The sequence below is a fragment of the Ursus arctos genome, unplaced genomic scaffold (genome assembly GCF_023065955.2).
Source record: "Ursus arctos isolate Adak ecotype North America unplaced genomic scaffold, UrsArc2.0 scaffold_6, whole genome shotgun sequence".
Taxonomy (NCBI): Eukaryota; Metazoa; Chordata; class Mammalia; order Carnivora; family Ursidae; genus Ursus; species Ursus arctos.
Genome location: NW_026623078.1, coordinates 75,141,783 through 75,161,746, shown reverse-complemented (window position 1 = coordinate 75,161,746; position 19,964 = coordinate 75,141,783). Strand labels below are relative to the sequence as shown.

At 42.3% G+C, this 19,964-nt stretch overlaps 1 long non-coding RNA gene across 1 annotated transcript in view; it reads right to left on the bottom strand.

The window, feature by feature from the left end:
* Positions 1-18,610, bottom strand: part of LOC130542944 (uncharacterized) — a 61,895-nt gene extending 43,285 nt beyond the window's left edge. The window contains exon 1 of the long non-coding RNA XR_008957872.1: positions 18,508-18,610. This is a non-coding gene — a long non-coding RNA (uncharacterized LOC130542944). The remainder of the gene's footprint in view (positions 1-18,507) is intronic.
* Between the last annotated feature and the right edge of the window lie 1,354 nt (positions 18,611-19,964).

Below are 19,964 nucleotides of genomic sequence, written 5' to 3'. Positions count from 1 at the left end.
CTGCTCAGCAGGGAGTCTGCTTCTCCCTCTCCCTCTCCCCCCTGCTTGTGCTCTGTCTCTTGCTTTCTCTTATAAAATCTTAAAAAAATAAAAAATAAAATAAATGCATTTAAGGTGATACTTTAAGTTTTAAGAATTAAGGTATTACCCCTGTTGGCAGGTGAGGCAGAAGAGCGCTCAGTGAGCACCCAGTTTTCCCGAGGTTTCAGAGCTATCAAGGGGGACACTAAGTGATCTGATTTTAGACTACGATGCTTTAATGAAAATCTTCTTCCATCACCTCTGCAATCCACTGAAATGGCCTCTTTGGGCCCCATCATTTCCAGCATCAATTCTCCTGACTCAGTGGTATTGCCACTGAGCACAGGCCCTGCAGCCATGAAGGCCATTGCCATGGTCACCACGTGGACCGCTATGTGGTCCACGCTCACTTATTTCCACAGACACTGATTTCCTGCTTTTCTTCCTTTCCTCTCCTCTTTATTCCCTTCCTCTGGTTCTCTTCTTCCTCTTTGACAAAAACTTGATTACAGTCCATTGTGTTCCAGGAGATAATCTTAGGGTTGAGGATTCAGAACAGATAAGAGATTCTTGCTGCCGAAACATCACACAACATAACCGAGTATGAGGACAAAGATAGAGTTTACACAGGAAAACTAATGTCCTACATTGTGTTCCCTTGAGAGAAAGAACGAGGGATAGGGATGAGGGGTAAAGGGAGGAATGGCACACATGCCCGGAGAGCTACAGAGCCAAGCAAGGGCAGAGAGGGGACAGGGTGCACAGAATCTAGAACTCTCCCTGGGGAAGGTTTCACAGAGGGGTTCATATTTGAGATGAATCTTCAAGTAGGAGGACTTCCATGTAGAAATAGGAGGCATTCTAGGCAAAGGTGAAGGAAGTCGCCATTTTGCCTCAGCAATGGAGGATTCCATGCGACTGGCTTGAGGGAAGGTGTGATGGAAGTAAGTTTGAATGGGTGGCTTGTAGACAACATCCGAGGGGCTTGTGTCAATATTTAAGATATTGAGATCTTCTCTGGTGAGGATTAGGGAGCCACTGGAGGGTTTTAATCAAGATCAGATTTACCCTTTACAAGCTTATTCCGGGGGAGAAGACGCTGAAGGAGATGAACTGGATGCCCTTGCCGTGGTTTTGCTAAGAAATGATGTGAGTGTGATCCATCGGTAAGATGTCCGCAGTGAGGAGGGACAGATAGAGACTGGTTGAAACAGAATAGGCAGCACTTAGGGGTAGGGGAGGACAGGGGGGATGGGGCACCAGGATTTCAAGGTCAGAGAAGACAGACTCCTCACTCCCTCTGTTTCTGACATGAGTCCCTGACACGAGTCTCATCTAACCTAACCTCATCCCCTCCCAGACTTCTCGCCACCTGCCCTCTTGAAACTTGGAAGGCGGTGGCCCCTGTGGACGAAAACAGCCCCGAGCCAGCAGATCCAGCCCAGTCATCCCCTTGCCTGCAGTCCCTTCCCAGGGCCACGGACTCTCGGCTTGTACCCCTCCACATTCCCCAGTTCAGCCCCTGCCGACTTTGGAAATGTCCCACTTTTTCTCTGTTCCACAAATCCCAACCACAGGGTATGCAGACTCACCCCCTCCCCCCACAATCACGGTCTTCTATGAAATGGAAATGGAGAGATATTTGCTTCTGACGATGCGGAAATCAAAGTGCCTGTCTACTTTTGGAAGCTAAAGCCAAAATGGGAAGCATGCCTTTGTTCACAAACATATTCATGAAGCTGGCAGCATGCCAGACAGATAAACTATAAACATCGCCGCCAGGAAATCAGGGATGAGCCAGGGCCCTGCTGCCACGGGAGGCACACACTCTGGTGTCAGAGAGGCTGATCCAGACAGGTGGGCAAATAATGTAACAAGGACAGGTGCAGTGATTGACAGGACCAGTCCGTATTCAGGAATAAGGAGGCAGGGGTAGACCTGCTTGAAATGGGTTCATAAGAGAAGACCTCTCTGAGGAAGTGATATTTAAGACCAGAGAGACAAATGAGAAAGTAGCCACAACATGCAAAAACATAGACCTAAAATGCTATATAAATGGTAAAGTGCAAGTCAATATTGACCAGGAATAAAAGCAAACATTTAGCCACTCTTTTCAGATCCCTACAGAAAGCCAGCAAGGAAGTCAGGAAATCTGGAGTTGTTTTTTTTTTTTTTTTTTTTTCCTTATGCCATATGTGGAAGGGACCCTCCTGTGTTAAGAAACATCCATCTTGCATATCAAGACACAAATGGGTCTGTGAGAGACCCACTACACGGGGGTTGGCAAAAACTTTTATAGAGAGTAAGAGAAATATTTTAGTCTGTGTGGGCTCTGTCATAGAGACTTAGTCCACCAGAATAGCATGGAAGTCCCCACAGACAATATCTAATGAGTGAGCGTGCCTGTGTTCAATGGTATTTTATTTATGGAGGCTTGAAATAGGAGTTTTCATAGGTCACAAGATATTTTTAATAATGAATAAATAATAATAAAAAGTAAATAAAATATTAAATAAATACTATTTATTAAATACTATTTAATATTTTATTTATTTAATAATGTAATTTTATTATAATACTATTTGTTTATTCATTTAAATTACCAAAATCTCTTCTTCATTCTTCATTCATGGGCTTACAAAAGCAGGCAGGGAGCCGTATCAGGCTGTGGTTTGGGCTCCCTTGCTCGGCAGCAAGGTGCTTAGGGCACACACCCTTCAGCAGACTGCCTCGGTCCCCTTCCAGACTATTCCATCTGCTAGTGGTGCAGTCACACGTCCAGGCCAAAGAAAATTTATTTTGATCCTGCTTTGTTCTCTTATCTTTCTATCCCTCTCTTCTTAGTCAAACTTCTTAGAACAATAATCTATACACCCTCCCTGTGGCAAGCTGTTTTACAAAAACGACTTTAACATACTTCCAGGCTCTGATGCTCTTCTAGAATCATGCCACCCCCCTTGACCCCCATCAAGAGGTGGTATTGATGTTCCCTCCCCTTAAAACTGGGCAGGCCTTTGCGAATACTCCAGCTAATTGAGTGCTGCAGAAGTGATGCTCTGAGACTTACAAGCTGGGCCATGAAAGGCGATACAGCCTCTGCCTGCCTGTCAGGGTCCGTGTGCCTGTGGAGCCTGGAGCTGCCACGTAAGAAGTGTGTAATGACTTCTTTCCCTTTTGAGGCTTTCATGAGACTTCTCCAATGTGGATCTGGTCATAGGCAAAGAAAGAGAGTCATCTGTGTACGTTATGTGACTGGAGTATAAGGTGTACAGGGCAGGAAATCGGGAGCTTAGGCCAAGGACACGTGCAGAAGGCATTTCCTGGACGGTTGCAACAATAGGTTGAGGAGCTCGGACTGGATCTTGAGAGTAATATGTGGCCGCTGGAGAGATTTTATGCATAGGAGTAGAACGGACAGATTTCTGTCTTAGAGGACCCACGGTGATTGCAACACAAGGGCTGGATTAGAAAGAAGCAGTGATGAGAGACTTGGTTAGAAGCCCCCGATACAGTCTGGGTGAGGCAGAGGAGGGCGGTGAAAACGGGCGTGCAGAGAAGAATGGCATGATCTCTGAGGCCACCAGGAAAGGAGAGCACTGTCCCCCAGCTAATGGACAGGAGTCACAGCAATGCATATTTTAATACAAAATGCTACAGTCCTGTAATACAAGAGATCCCTCTTGCACATGGCTAGGCTTCCTAGCCTGCTTTCTCTTTCATGGTTTTTCTTTCTCCCCTGTCAATGGGCAATATGGTTCCCACATGGGTGGTTCCTCTCCCTTCTCTTCAGCGGACACTGAGGAACCGTTCCTTGAAAGCAAGATGCCACAGATAAGCTCACAGCTGGCCTGATACTGGTGGAAGGGCTCCTCTGCGCTCCCCCAGTGGAACACCTGCCTCTGTCGGCCACAGACCAGTCCCCTGAAGACACCCTGGGAACCGTGTCCCAGAGCCTCCTCCCAGCTGTTATCTTGACACAATCATTGTGTTCTGGGTTTTTAATCTGGGAGATTAAATCTTTACATGCCTGAGTGGAAAGATCATATCCTTGTAATTTTTCACCTATAAAATTTCTCAACTGCTTTAGTTTAACCTGTTGTATTTATGGCCCAACTGTAATTTAGGAGAATACTCCGAAAATGCCAATTTCAAGAGACAGCTCTTTCAAATTGCCACTCAGAACAGCTGAGTGAGTGTAGTGAGCTGCGGTAAAACTGATCATTTCAGTTAGATTTTTAGGCCAGTTACTTTTTACTGTTCTGAAACAGAGAAAGAAAGCTTTTGAAAGCTAGAATCAATCAATTACTGTCTAAATGTAGATCAAGGAGGAAGATACACAGAAACTATATTTATACCTTTTTTTTTTTTTTTTGAGAGATGAACCTTGTAGAGGTCACTTGAGTTCCATTATAGAATGTTCCTTTTGCGTAAAGTAGAAGTCACCACTTTAAATGAAATGCCTACCCCAGACCCTATAGACGGACATTGAGGTCAAAGAATGAAAGGCTAAGATGGGAGAGTAGAGATGCCTCAGCTGGGGAAGGAGGTGCTTGTTACATGAACATGGAAGCAGAAGGATCAGGTAGGCTTTTCTTGTAAAGACCACATTGACCTTTAACTCAGGAAGTTCTAAGACAGTTATAAATAATTGAAATAGCTCACAGACCAATTATTCAGAAAATATATACTTTGGGATAGCTCATTTCCTTTATTTAACCCAAGACTGGATTATGATGTCTAGGGATTCTGGAACGTCAAAGATTATGTTCGCTTCTTAGGCAACTGAAAATAAAAATATCACTAACAGTAAAGCAGGGTTTAAGAACATAAAAAAAAAATCTCATAATAGGTACTTTGCAATTTCAAATTCAAAAATCTTTCAAAATATTTTCATGCATTAAGAAAAGGTTCCTAGGGGGGCACCTGAGTAACTTAGTTGGCTAAGTGTCTGACTCGTGATCTCAGCATCAGGAGTTCAAGTCCTGCACTGGGCTCCACACTGGGTGTGGAGCCTACTTAAAAAAGAAAAAAAAAAAAAAGAGAGAGAGAGAGAGAGAGAGAGAGAAACACAAAGGTTCCTAGGGGTAGTAACAAGAGGATGTAGGCCCAAATTGGGTTGGGACCATCCAGCACCTTGCACATCTGCTGTCATATCCACCCTTGAGACATTGTTTAAAGGACACCCTTTCACACAGCCATCTATGACTGCCTCAGACCATTACAATCACATCCCCCCCACCCCCGGCCTTCCATAGTCGTTGTCTCCACCATTCGCTTGATGCCCTCTTTTACACACCAACACTTTTTACAGGATCTAGAGAAGGACCACCAGATTTCCATCAGCAGGTGTGGATTCTGCTCCTTGTACCACCACCTCTAGCCAAGCATATTTGGGTAAGTATATCAGCCAGCATACTTTGGGAAAACAGATCCCATGCCAGGGAGAAAGAGGCAATTTAATACAAAGGTATGGGGAGAGTGGTTAAAAGGAGAGGTGGTCGGACATCTAAGGAGTAGCAACAGCAGGAAGCCACCCTCGACAAGGAGGGGAACCAAAGGGAAGGAGGGGTTTCTGAGCTCAGAGGATGAATAGTCAGGCAGGGGCTAACTATGGCAGAGTTACCACGTGGGAGATCCGACTAGAGAAAGGCAGGGGCCATCCGGAAAGGATGTGAAACCAACTTCAGAGGAGATGGGGTCACTGTCAGAGACTCTGCTCGGAATTCCCTGGCTTCTCCCTTCTTCCACTTTCCATTTTGCTACCAGTGCCACCCAATGGCCAAGTCTCCCTGGGGGTCAACTGACAAGGGCACCTCAAAAATATGGTCCCAGAGCTACAGAGCAGGGGTGTCAGGGGACGGAAGGGGCAAAGTGCAAATCATTGGCACAGTAAGTCTTTCATCTTCTAAACAACTGTCCCCTTCCATCAAATCTTAAAGCAATGTTTTTTGTTTTCTTTGTTTTTTGTGTTTTTTTAAAGATTTTATTTATTTATTCGACAGAGATAGAGACAGCCAGTGAGAGAGGGAACACAAGCAGGGGGAGTGGGAGAGGAAGAAGCAGGCTCATAGCGGAGGAGCCTGATGTGGGGCTCGATCCCAGAACGCCGGGATCACGCCCTGAGCCGAAGGCAGACACTTAACCGCTGTGCCACCCAGGCGCCCCAAAGCAATGTTTTTCTAACCCACTTCTTGAGCATATCACATGAGAGTATCTTAACTTGTTGGGGGAGGGTAAAAATTGAGACTTTGAGGATACTTAGGAAAATGTTTTAAGGATTAAAAATGTTAGGGGCGCCTGGGTGGCGCAGTCATTAAGTGTCTGCCTTTGGCTCAGGGCGTGATCCCGGTGCTCTGGGATTGAGCCCCACATCAGGCTTCTCTGCTAGGAACCTGCTTCTTCCTCTCCCACTCCCCGTGCTTCTGTTTCCTCTCTTGCTGGCTGTCTCTCTCTGTCAAATAAATAAATAAAATCTTTAAAAAAAAATTTTTTTAAATGTTAGATAATGGTAATTGTACTTCTAGGAAAAGAGAAAGTGCTAAATATGCATATGGATAGAGATAAAAAAATTTATATCTCAGTGTTTAGAATACTGAAAATTGAAAGCAACCTAAAATAGATGTGATATATTCAGAGCTAAAAAACACACAATTTCTGCCTTCAACGATATCTTACTCATGAAAATTGGATAAAGTGCTATGTGATCCAGAGGTGGGAGAGGACAGTGAAGAGCTGCCCCATTCAGGCTTCTAGATGATGGAGTACATGCATTATATAGAATATGGAAATGGTAGGAGGAGTTTGAAATTTATACTGGAACACCAAAGTTAGGGGGTGGATGCCTAGGAGTAGCAGGAGGGGACATGAGCATCATCAGAATCCAAGTGACCTGGGATGACAGGTCTGGTTCCGATGCCAGTGGTAACCTTGTTCAGGTCTCTACTCCAGTTTTCTGGAGCAAATGAGGAAAACTGGAAACTAGCCTACCTGCACCATGACTGAACACTTCGCAAACAAAAGAACGGCCTCTCCCGGGGTCTGAGGGTGTATATATGATGCACTCCACAGCCTGGCTGTCCCATGCTCTTTGTGCTCACCCCAGTGACAACTGTCAACACAGCCCGTATCATATTGCAATCATGCTTTTAAACTTGCTCCAAAACTTAAAGCTAGATGCTTGGCTTTGCATTCAAGACCCACCCCTTTGTCTACCTGGATTTAGCTTACAGGCTTGCTCTTCCACAGTCCAAAATGCATTGTTCTTGGAAAAGGTCAGAACAAATTTTGAATTCCAGCTTCATGACTCCGTTAACTGTTTGAGCTCTTGCAATTAGCTTAAACTCCCTCGTTCCATAACATGAATAACCCAAGTGAGGAACTTAGCACAGGTTTTAGGCCATAGTAGGTGTTTAATAAATGCTACTATTTTTCACCTTGCTACTTTTCTTCCAACATGCCCCTGTCCCGCAGGCCAAGAGGAATCATTTACCTTCCCTATAAAATATCTCATTTGTTCACCTCTTCATGTTTTTGTTAAATATTATTCTCTTTGCTTGGAGTGTCCATTCCTGTCATTTAGGTGCCATTCAGTTGTGGCTTCTTCCATGAAGACTACTTGGTTGGTGGAAATAGAAAAGACATTTAAAAAGATAAAAAATGAATAGCCCTTTTCTGAACCCGATGAAAGAACTAAATCCTTTCAACTTTGAACTGTATCTTTAATTTGTGTTTATCTTATCCTCCACCTTCAAGGTCTGACTTATCTCTTTAAGCCTCAGACTAGATCAAAAACAATGCTAATACAGGACGAGAATAGACGTTTCAACAAGACAGGTCTCCCTGGGTTTGGATGGCAGTGCGCAGTGAGTGAAATGTTTCTGCTCTGTGCTCGGAGAGAGAGGGTTTCCTTCCCGGCAGGTTGGGCTCATTAGCAGGAATGAAAGAAATGCCCTTAACAAAGGAAGAACTATCCCAATGCCAGCTTCAAGCTGGAATGTTTGAGTCTATTTCCTTTTCTTGCTTAGCAAGCACTGAGCTTCCTGCTTCTGGTTTGGACCTGAAGTGAAGGTTCCCAAATACCAACAGGAAGGTCATACTTGTGGTCTCCCTCCCTCGCTGAGACCTCGGAGAAACCTGAGGCTCTGGAATTTCATGTGGGTGTCCTTTTCTCAAGAGATTTCCAGCTGCAGTTCCCCGACCAGAGGTGGGTACTCTATTCTTCAGATCCACAACCATTCTTTCTGTTAACTTCTCCAAGATTCCAATATGATCTTGCCAAGGGTGGGCCAACATCATTAAAAAGAGTTCCTGTGGGGAATGGTGGGAGGTTAAAACCTAGGATAAAAATCTCATTAATTTGAGTTGTGTTAGTAGGTTTCTACGTACAGGCAAGGGAAAGGATAAGATTCATCCAACCGTCCATTTAGTCATTCACAAATATCGATAGGCCAGTCATTGTCCTCAAAGGAGGTTCCTTTCCAACATGACCTCTTGAGAATCGATTTCTACGAACTGTAGGGTGTCAGCTTAGAGATTCAGATGGGCAGATCAGATTATTACATGAATTCATTAGTTCTGTGCACGTGTATGAAGACTTCATGCGTGCCAAGAAACCATGGTAGTCACCGACGATGTAAAGAGGAGCACTTGCTGAGTGCTAACATACTCTAAATGCTTTTGCATATGGGATCTGAATTTCCACAGCAATCCTGTGGATAGAATTGCCTCTGTTTTATAGTGAATAAAACTCAAGTTTTGAGATGTTTTGCAACTTTCATGGGAAATAATCAGAGCCAAGATTCAACTCCTTATTTGAACATTTATCTACTGATGGGCATTTGGATGGCTTCCAATTTGGGGCTATTACAAAAAGTGAGGTTACGATCATTCCTGTTCTTGTCTTTTCTGTACACTTGTAACATTCCTAGTTCGTATATACACGGGAGTAAAACTGCAGGGTCATAGCATCTGCCTACGTTCAACTGTAGTATCCATTTTACATTGTTTTTATGATTTGAGTTAGCAGACATGGCAGATTTTATTTCCCTAAAATGGCCACAACAGTATCTCCCTTTCCACATGCTTTTCTTACACTGTAACCTTGACACCGCCTTCAGCAAGCGATGGAGTCGAGGTCCTTTGTCCTTGAACTTGAGTGGACTTTTGTGACTTCCTAGATGGGGGCTGCTCAACAGAACATCCTGCAATGATGGAAATCTTCTATTTGTGTTGTCTAATACAGTAGCCATTAGCCACATTGAGCACTTAAAATGTATAACAGCATTGAATTTTAATTCACTTAAACTTAAACAGGCACATATGTCTAGCTGCTATTGCACTGAACAATGCCAGCTTAGACTAACAGAACATGGTGGAATTGTTATGTGATTTATGAGCCTAGATCATTAAAATGCCATACACCTGGCCTTGTTCTCTTGGAAACGGCCACTAGGCTGTAAGGAATCCCAAGCAGACTGTGGCCAACCTAAGACTATGGATCACAGACACAGCAGACCTCCCAGGCAGCAACCAAATCCAAGTCACCAGCCATGTGAGTGAATCCATGTTGAAAGTGGAATCTGCAGCTCCCACTTGAGCTCTTCTAGCTGCTTCTGAAGGAGTACAGACAAGCCATCCCTACTGATCCCTGCCCAATTGCTTAATTAGCAACACAATAGTGAAAACACAAAATGTTCCCATTAAATTAAGACATAAAAGGATGCTGATTATTACTCCTATTGCCTAAAATTCTGTGGGAGAGTCCTTCTAAGGGATTGAGGCAAGATAAATAGGAGGTATAAAAATTCTAAGAGAGAAGGAAAGTTTTTCAGTTTAAAAATACCTGGATAATTTCGTAAGCCTGGAAAACCCAAAAGAATCAACTGGGAGAATGGTTAGAAATAAAGGGAAAATTTAAAAATTAATATCTAAAAACCCTGTTGGCTTTACTATGTTCAAATAAGATATACATACTTCGGTTACTTGAAGAAAAATCCTTTAAGCAAAAGCGTCAAAGAAATTAACACCCAGAAATAGAGGTAAGGAGAAATGTGTTACGATTTATATAAATAAACTTTAAGATGTTCTAAGAGAGCATAGAAAGAACTTTGAAAACCCTTAAAGTGACCCAAGGAACACAAAATACAACTTGAACTAATGGGAATTAATGTCCAGTTCTAGTGAAGATAATGCAGTATTGTAAAGATGCTTGTTTAACCTACGTTAATCTGTAAATTGAAGGGGATTCCGATAAGATTACCACAGGACTGTCTGTATGAAACAAGACATTCTGAATCGATAGTCCAGGGGAAGATCGGGCAGAAACACTTTGAAGAAATAGATAAGGGAACAGACTATATGATTAAATATTATTAGGAAACTGGCATAGGTTTTGTACTGGTGCATGAATAGAAATATCAAAGGAGGGGTGCCTGGGTGGCACAGCGGTTAAGCGTCAGCCTTCGGCTCAGGGCGTGATCCCGGCGTTATGGGATCGAGCCCCATGTCAGGCTCCTCTGCTGTGAGCCTGCTTCTTCCTCTCCCACTCCCCCTGCTTGTGTTCCCTCTCTCGCTGGCTGTCTCTATCTCTGTCCAATAAATAAATAAATAAATCTTTAAAAAAAAAAAAGAAATATCAAAGGAAAAAAGAATATTGAATGAGACTCAAGTGTATGGATATTTAGATTGTGATACTAACAGCTTTCCAAATCAGTGCAGCAAAGGCAGAATATTCAAAAAATGGTGCTGGGACAACCTACTGAGAAAAAAGATTAAGGTGAGTCCCTGATTCAAAAATGTTGATCTATGTGGATAATTCAAAATTGAGATAAAAAATGAATTTTTTCTTGTAACTTTACAGCAGTAAGCTTTTTCTAAGATATAGAATTTAGAATTTTTGAAAGACTGATAAATATAGCTTTATAAGGTTTCAAAATTTCTACTTGTCAAGAAATACTAGAAACAAAATCAGTGCATGAACAACTTGGGAAATATTTGCAGTACAGATAAGGCAAAAGGAATAAGGTTCTTAAAATTTTCTTACAATTTTCCTAAGGCACTAGCTCAATACAAACACGGACAAAGGGCACAAACAATGTTCTACAGAAAAAAAGATACAAATGTTTTTTTTAAACATAAAAATGTTTCACTTCCCTCAGAATTAGAGAAATGTGATACAACAAAAGAATATTTACTTTATAGATGGACAGGAGGAAATGTTTTTAAGTGCTGGTGAAACCGGAACAGCCATTCTCCTTCCCACAAGGTTAGGAGGAGAATTCTCTTGTATAATCGTTTTGAAGGGCAATTGAACAGTATCCATCAATATTCTAAACCTGTAGTTTCTTCTCGAGTGTGTAACCTAACAACTTCGCTTTCATCCTCCAGGCAAGCAGCACATGTACAATTCTATACCACGATTTTTGTCGCCATATTGGTTGTGAGAGCAGACATTTAGGAAGTAGGTGACCATGTGCGGATAGGAACGGATGAAGTACCTGATAACACATCTATCACGGGGACAACTCTATAAGACTTCCTTGAACAGTTCCCAGTACTGGGAAAAAAAATAAAATCAAAAGCTGCAGTGTAGTGTTTCAAAGGATTTAAAAAAATGATATGTGGGGGCGCCTGGGTGGTGCAGTTGTTAAGCGCGTCTGCCTTCGGCTCAGGGCGTGATCCCGGCGTTCTGGGATCGAGCCCCACATCAGGCTCCTCCGCTATGAGCCTGCTTCCTCCTCTCCCACTCCTCCTGCTTCTGTTCCCTCTCTCGCTGGCTATCTCTATCTCTTCAAATAAATAAAAAATAAAAAATCTTTTAAAAAAATGATATGTGTAAATATACATGTTACAATTGAACAGAATGTTTTTTGATCGTCACAAAAGCTATGTTTTAGTGATTTATTTCTAAGACGGCTCTAGAAAGGGAGCAAAGGGTTAGACAAAAAGTTTATTGTCACTCTATAGTTATTTTTACTGCTTGACATATTTGCCATGTACATGTCCTATTTTTCCACCCTTACAAACAAAAATGAGTTAAAAAAAAGGAAGAAAGAAAAGAAAAAAAAATAAAAGAAAGGAAGAAAGAAAAACTACCTCCTCAAAAATATCTCCCAGCTTGGACTGGCACACTACCAGAAATTCTTTTTATGAATCAGCCTTTGGGGAAATTCCAGTCTCTGCTTCAAAGGCAACGTTAGAAAAATCCATGAAATCTCAGGCTCGGCACCTACTAACAGACTTGGCATAGTAGCTGCCTGGTTTTTTCTAGCTGTGTCTGAAACTGACCAGGTCTTTCAGGAACCCCGCCCACGCCAAGCCTTCTCTATGTTTTCTTTTATGGAGTCTATCCCTCCTATTTGTCCTGACCACATTTTGTGAGTCTGAGTGGCTTCACATCTGATTTCTCTCTCTGGTCCCCACAAACTATCAGTTAACCTTCTTTTATATGTTTATTATAAAAATTCATTAAATATTCCTTAAGTGAAACAATGAAAGTTTTAGTTTTAAAATCAAATTCAATGTAGGGAAGGAAAAGTATCCTTGTAGCCCTGCCACAGAACTTACCACAGGCAGCGTTCCAAACACATGTACATAATATGTTATACCTATTCTTCATATATAACATATACGTGCATATTTACCCAGCTAACAGGGGTCAGGAGGAGTTTCGAATCCACGGAGTCTGGCTTCAGTGTACACAGTGAGTCTTCTGAACTATGTGGCTGCATACGGCCCCCACTGTCCATCACCCTTCTTGTCACCCCCCCCATTGGCCTAGATTCCATGACCCACCATTATGTTCCTTCCCCCACAAAGAGCCTCAACTCTCTGGCCCTCATGGTTCTGTCTGGGCTAAACTCCAGCGTGGTAAGTCCAACTTGCTGTCTCTTCAGGCTGAGGGGGCTGGAGAAATGCACACGGCCCTGCTCGTGGAGTCTACTTTCCGTGTGCAACCTGAGCTCCAAGAAGACCGTCAGTCCCACGCCACACTCCTGCTCCACCCCTCTGGATACTCTTCTGGATTCTCTTCTGGATGACTGTATACACCATTTTGCTCCTCACACCGACATCACCTTCTCCCCACAGCCTCCCAAGTGGCTGATGACTTGGCCTTGTTCTTCTCTAAGAAAATGTCCACAGGGGCAGGTAGCTAACCTAAAACACCGAGCTGGAAGCATTGCAGAGGGAGCGCTAAGGACCAAAGCTGCCTACCACGTGCAAAGCCCACGTGAAGGACATACGTGCTACTCAGCTCGTTGATCCTGGCCGTGAAGTGGGCCAGCCTGGGTAGCCAACAAGTGGATTCTTTTCAAGAGTATTGGAAGGTTCCGATTTTGCTGTAGAACTTCCTGATTTTAAAAATGCTAAGTGAAATAAGTCAAGCAGAGAAAGACAATTATCATATGATTTCTCTCATCTATGGAACATAAGAACTAGGAAGATCGGTAGGGGGAGAAAGGGATAAAGAAAGGGGGGGTAATCAGAAGGGGGAATGAAGCATGAGAGACTGTGGACTCTGGGAAACAAACTGAGGGCTTCGGAGGGGAGGGGGGTGGGGGACTGGGATAGACTGGTGATGGATAGTAAGGAGGGCACGTATTGCATGGTGCACTGGGTGTTATACACAACTAATGAATCATCGAACTTTACATCAGAAACCAGGGATGTACTGTATGGTGACTAACATAATTTAAAAAAAACATTAAAATAAATAAATACATACATACATACCCACCCACACTGTGGGGAGAAAAAAAGTTTCCACCAGCTGGAATATATCCTGTAGGTACTTAGTTTGTAACTCTGTAGAGAAATGTGAATCAAAAGGAATCATTTATTATTGTAATATAACTTCAAAGAAAACAAACAGATTTCTAAGTAAGAAGAGTTTCAATTCGAGCTACCATGGATTCTCGAGCATTTTCTCTTTAAACTGCTGGGATCAGTTCAGAGTCCCAGAAGGAATTTAGGATGATTTGAGATGTTAGTAAAGAGACTGTTTTTAATGTTGTGGGTGTAGAGAAACCATGTACCCTGAAGCTAGTACCAGGATTGTTCTTGCACTAATAGGGGATACTTACTGGGTACATCATAGAGCATCCATACATTTGTAATACTGTGAGCAAACATCTTTTCCCAGCAGACACAGCCAGTCCTGAAATCTGGGAGTAAACTCAGAGTATAAACTTTCCTACCTCATTGTCCCCCAGGCCTCACCCCTCCACTGGCAAAACCCGACTGGAGTCCAGAGGACAGGGCACATATCTCTGTTGTGGTCTTGCCAAAGCACAGAACAGGATGAAGAGTGGGTTTGGGGAGGAAAATGAAAGACCAAGCAGAAAACCACCATCAATCTTATAAAATAGGTCCTAAAACAATTCTCTTTTTGTAGTTGAGAAAACTGAGACAGGTTTAATAATTTAGTCAACGTCACAAATACTAACGAATATAGCAGCTTGGTCATCATTAACTCCAAAGCTGAAGAACACTTTTCTATAGGGTCCCTTTACCATGAAACTCTATAGTGTATGTAAAATTTATTTGGAAAAAAAAAATCACTTAGAGAATTCAATATGCTATACATGCTAAACTAATTCCCTCATTCAGAGGAACTGGTTTACCAGAAAGCTGCAGATTTACACATTCAGCACATATTTACTGAGTGTCCGTGGTGCTGTGCTCAGGGATGAGCAGGAGAGAGAACATCCCTGCTTTCACAGGGACAGAGCTTAGATTGTATAGAAACAATATAAACAATATACAAGTAGATTCTTTTAAAAGACAAGCTATGTTAAAAAAACAAAAACAAAAACAAAACCCAACAGAATAATGTAGAACAAAGGGTCAAACTGGAGTCTACTGGCCAAATCCAGCCCACTGCCTGGTTTGGTATGGTCTGTGAGCTAAGGGTGGGTTTAACATTTTTTCAATTGTTGGAAAAATAACAAAAGTAGAATAACATTTTGTCACACTTGAAAATTATAGGAAATTCAAATTTCAGTGTCTATAAATAAAGTTTTATTGGAACACAGCCATGCTCACTCGTTTTCATATTATCTATGGCTTCTTTCATGTTACAACGGCAGAGCTCAGTCGTTACAACAGAGACCATATGGCCTGCAAAGCCCAAGACATTTACTATCTGGCCCTTTACAGAAAGGGACTGCTGGGGGTGTGAAGTACTTTAAATTGGGTGGTCAGGAAAAACCTCTTGAAAGGAGTATGTATTACGACATGAAGGCAAAGAAGAGGGCTTTATTTCACTTTGCATTGGGTTGTCCTACAAAATTTTCTTTAAGAAACAGTCTAACAACCATTCTAACTGTTCCAGTATGCACCACCACCCCACTAAAGGAAAATAAATGGCATACTTCAGCCATCATCCATCCATAGGCCAAGTTTCCAAAATATAGACATTTTGGCTCCAACAGGAATATTTCCAAAAGGTTATATATGAAAACAAGGAGAGGAATTATTGTTATAACACCACGGGTGAGCTTTTTCAGCCAAAGATTGCATATGTTATTTTGATTTTAGACCATCGGATAGGTTAATCAGAGCCCTCTGTAGAAGTGTTTGAACCAAAGGAAACTTGTCTTTTCTGCCAAAAGTCCACTGAGTCATTAACAGAATATAATAAAGATTTGAGGCTTTCGTTTTGGAAAAGTTGTCATAAATTCTCCCTGGGAGGAGCATTCATCTAGGAACTTTTGCAAATTCCACCCATATTTTAGGTGGAGACTGGATTAGGCTCGTGTGCCAGCTGAGGAGGCCTAAAGAAACCTTCTCAGCCATCCAACTAGTGGGCAATTAAAGAATCGCACCCCAAACTAAGGCAAAGAGAGAGAATGGACCAGATGACCTGAGACTGCCACGTTAGATAGACGGTCTCATTTTCATATGAGAACACAATCTTTACAAGATTTAATTTGTATGAAGATCATACAGGTGTGAAAAATGGGGTAGGGAGTTATCATCATGGCCCCTTTTACAGATGAAGTAAAGCTTATGAAATTTAAGTACCTCGCTGAAATTCCTGGGATTAACATGAATCCTACAGGAGTAGTAATTCCAGGATTCCTTTAGCCATCGCAATCCTTTGAGCGCATGCGCAATCCCCCCCCCCCCCCCCCCCCCCCGCTGAGACTCACCGGCACACACAGTCTACTGCTGATTTCTATTTCTTGGCATGTGGGAAAACAAACAATCTCTCCAAGCACAGATTTTTTTAGTCAATCAGGACTGGATTAAAATCCCGCCTAACTAACCAGTGAGAAGGTTCAGTGAGTTATTTAACTTTTAGCATCTTCATCTATAAAGACTAATTTTAGCAGGACTTATCCACACACCTATTTTGAACTACCTTTATTTATCTGTTTTTTCATAATATACCTTTATTGAACATGTTCAAGAGGATTTCCTTAAGATATAATACATGCAACAAATAAAAAATTAAAAGACCAACACCCAAACAGGAAAAAAAAAAATAGGCAAAAGATAAGATGCACTTCTCAGAAAAACAAGCAGGTCAAATATACTAATACAAGGAAGGTCAACCACATTTGTCATTAAAGAAATACAAACTGACACAAACAAAATTTGAGGTTTATCTGACGGATAAAACTTTGTAAGAATAACACTAACAGGGTAAGAAAATTGGTAGGAAAAACTGTCAGTTCTTGTTAACAGTTGGTGACTGATATTGGTATATTTCAAGCCAAGATTCCCATCTTGAGTTTCCTTCCATTTAGCATTTAACTATTGAATGTCCAGCTCCAGAAAACTGCCATTGGCAAAGTACCTATTGAACAAAGAATTTTATCCCATTTAATTATATCAACCTTATCAAGTGAACAATTTATTCAGCCATCATTTAAAAAAATGAAAAAAAAAAAAAAAACCAAAAAACCAAACCCAGCAGCTCAGTGAGGTTAAGCTACTTATCCAACTTACCCTGTAAAGTAGGAGACTAGGTGTTCCCTGGACAATGCGGATTTGTTAAAGATCCTAGGTAGAGGGTCTCTGCCTGTTCTAACATCCGTACAGCTTTTCTATGCCTACCTAATGTATTCTCATTGGGCAGAGGATAGTTTGGCTCTTTCTCACCCTTGGTATCAAGCATGGTTATTTCACACGAAGAATTTGTTGAATTAATGTAGCTATCCTTACAGCAGCCTTCCCTGATGAGAGTTTAAAATTCTGGGATGAAAGAAAGGACCAGTTTCAAACATTGACCTTTGTAAAGGCTTGTTCTTTATCTCTTTGTTAATTCAGCTAAGAAATGGAATCGTGAGAGTTCGTGCTAACTTCCCTTTACAGTTTGGCAGGATAACATATCAAAATTACTCCAATCAAGATTTTCTTACCCTTAGTAGTGAGAAAGAAAACATGTTTTTAGATAAAAACCAAGAGAGCCTCTTGGCCACAGATGACCACGGTAATAACAATTAGGGGATATTTCAGCTAGAAAATTGTGAATTCAGAGGTAAATCGTGGACCTCAAGACACAATGCCAAAACTGGCAGTATGTCAATAAACGTAATTAAAAATCAATCGCATAGGCCACAGCTGTGGCTCCTGGACCTTGGGCGTCCCCCTGAAGCACGAGTCTGCTGGCTCCCAGCCACCGGCAGCTGCCTGGGTGTGGAAGGGGAGCAGGGGCGCCGTGGCTCCCGGTCTTAGCATCCCCTGCACCTGCGGCCCCCAGCCAGAGGTGCTTGCGAGTGACTGCACCCGATGGGGACTTTACCCTCAGTCCATCTGGACCTGGGGAGGAAGAACCCGCAGCTCATCATCCCCTCCCCCTCTACCGCCATTTCACACACACACCGCAGGGACTAGTTTCGGGGTTCCCACTAACTTCCGTGAAGGAGGTATGTCACTCTCTGACTCCAGCTCCGAGGCCCTCTGTCTTTGTCAAGGTGATGCTTCTCCCCAAACCCTGCTATACCTTGTGCTCTCCAGGAATAGCCTAGAAGGGACCTAGAACCAGTGGGGGGACCTGGGCCGGCCAAGGAGTGGTGCCCGGAGGCGGTGTAACTAGGAAAGTCTCCGCCAGACCACAGACAAAACTGTACTGGAGCAGTACGACTGTTAATTTTGGAAGAGAAATTGAAAGAGTTGCCAGAAGGCACTTCCTTGATGAGAGAAAGTTCACATTCAGGTTATCTATTAACAATATCTGTTAAAACATCAGCGAGACCAACTAATCTGCAAATGTCATACCAAGATGGGAAGTTCAGATTGGACTCTGACCATATGCATCCAGTCCACGTTTAAACAATGTAACAGCACGATGCCTCTGCTTTACCTTAATTCTGTTGCGACGTGCAAGGATAAGCAGATGGGCTGGAAGCCCCCCAGCATGACACCCTTCACCTATACCGGCCACAGTGCTCTACACGGCAACACCATCTCTGTACGCCTCAGCTCGGGCTGCCAAAACCAAATTACACAGGCTGGGTAGCTTAAACAGCAGGAACTTACTTTCTGGAAGCTCTGGAGGCTGGGAAGTTCAATACCAACGTCCGGCAGAGCTCGGTTTCTGGTGAGAATGCTCTGGTGTGTAGACACTTACGTGCTCCTTGAATCCTCGCATGGAGAGAGAGGTGGGAGGGCAGTTCTCGTTCTCTCTCTCTTCCTCTTATAAAGCTACAGTCCTATCAGATTAGGGCTCCACCCTTATGACCTCTTTTAACCTTGATTACCTCCTGAAGACTCTGTCTCACATACGGTCACATCGGGGGTTCGGGTTTCAACTTACAAATTTTGGCTAAGACACAGTTTTGTCCATAGCATTTACCATTAACCAATGTACCTCTACCCTCTGGGTGCTGCCTTTATCTAGAAGACCAAAGGGTTACTTGGAAGAATATAAATTCCAGGTGGAAGTGTTACTCGTCACCTGGTGTAGCTCGGAGGGGCTGTGTTGGAATTCTTCCCAAGAGCGTCTGAAGTCAATCTCATTCATGTGTGTGAACTTAGCCTGATAACTAGGCATGAATTTACCCCAAGATCATCAGCTGAGTGATGTTTCGCTTCTGACGGCAGACCTTAGTGAAGGGCGGCAGGCATTTGTTATCAGAATTAAATGCCTTTCTGGGGCTCTTTTCTATTAGGTCAAAGGTTCTAGCACTGACAGTAGATAAAGAGCTCTGGAAGAAGTGGAGGGAACCAAGGAGACACAACGATTTGATTGTGTGTGGTTAGTGATCAGAGTGTACTTTAGAACATTTTATATTTGGCATTCCTGTGCACCTGGGATCATGCTTGTGGGGATTTACCCCTCATTTTATGCAATTAACCAAATCAAAAAAGATGACTATAAAGTTCTGTATTTCTTTTTGTCTTTTTACTACAGTTATGAACTTTCTCGTGTGAATGATTACTATAACAAGATATTTAAAGGGAGTCTTACTTCAGTTATTTCAAACTGGTATAACAAAAAGTCTTTTCCTTTAAGGCTAAAGACAAGGATGTCATACAGTACAGGTGCAGGTCAATCACGATTAATATAACCAATATGATAGAGACATTCACCCTGTTGACGTAGGTGTATCCCAACCTGTTGCCATTTTTTTTTTTTTTTTGGAAACAACTTTAGAAATTTTCAAGTTGTCCCCAAGTTGTTTAGTCATGAACATAGGCAGTTGTCTCCCTTCTACCATGAAGAATACTTCAACTTAATTTTTTTCCAGATTTCCAGATGAAAATCCTGCCTGATTTTCAAAATGTTTATTTGCTGCTATTACTATTTTATAAGAATATATTAAATTTAAAAAACTGACTTTAAAAAGCACTTACATAAATACGCTCATACATTGTGTATTTAATAAAAAGGTATTTCTTTCAGTTACTAGAAAGACTAAGTTTAACATGTCAGACGACTCCTAGTTTAGGTAAAAATGTCGAGCAGTTACACTGCACGCAGGTCGATGTATAAA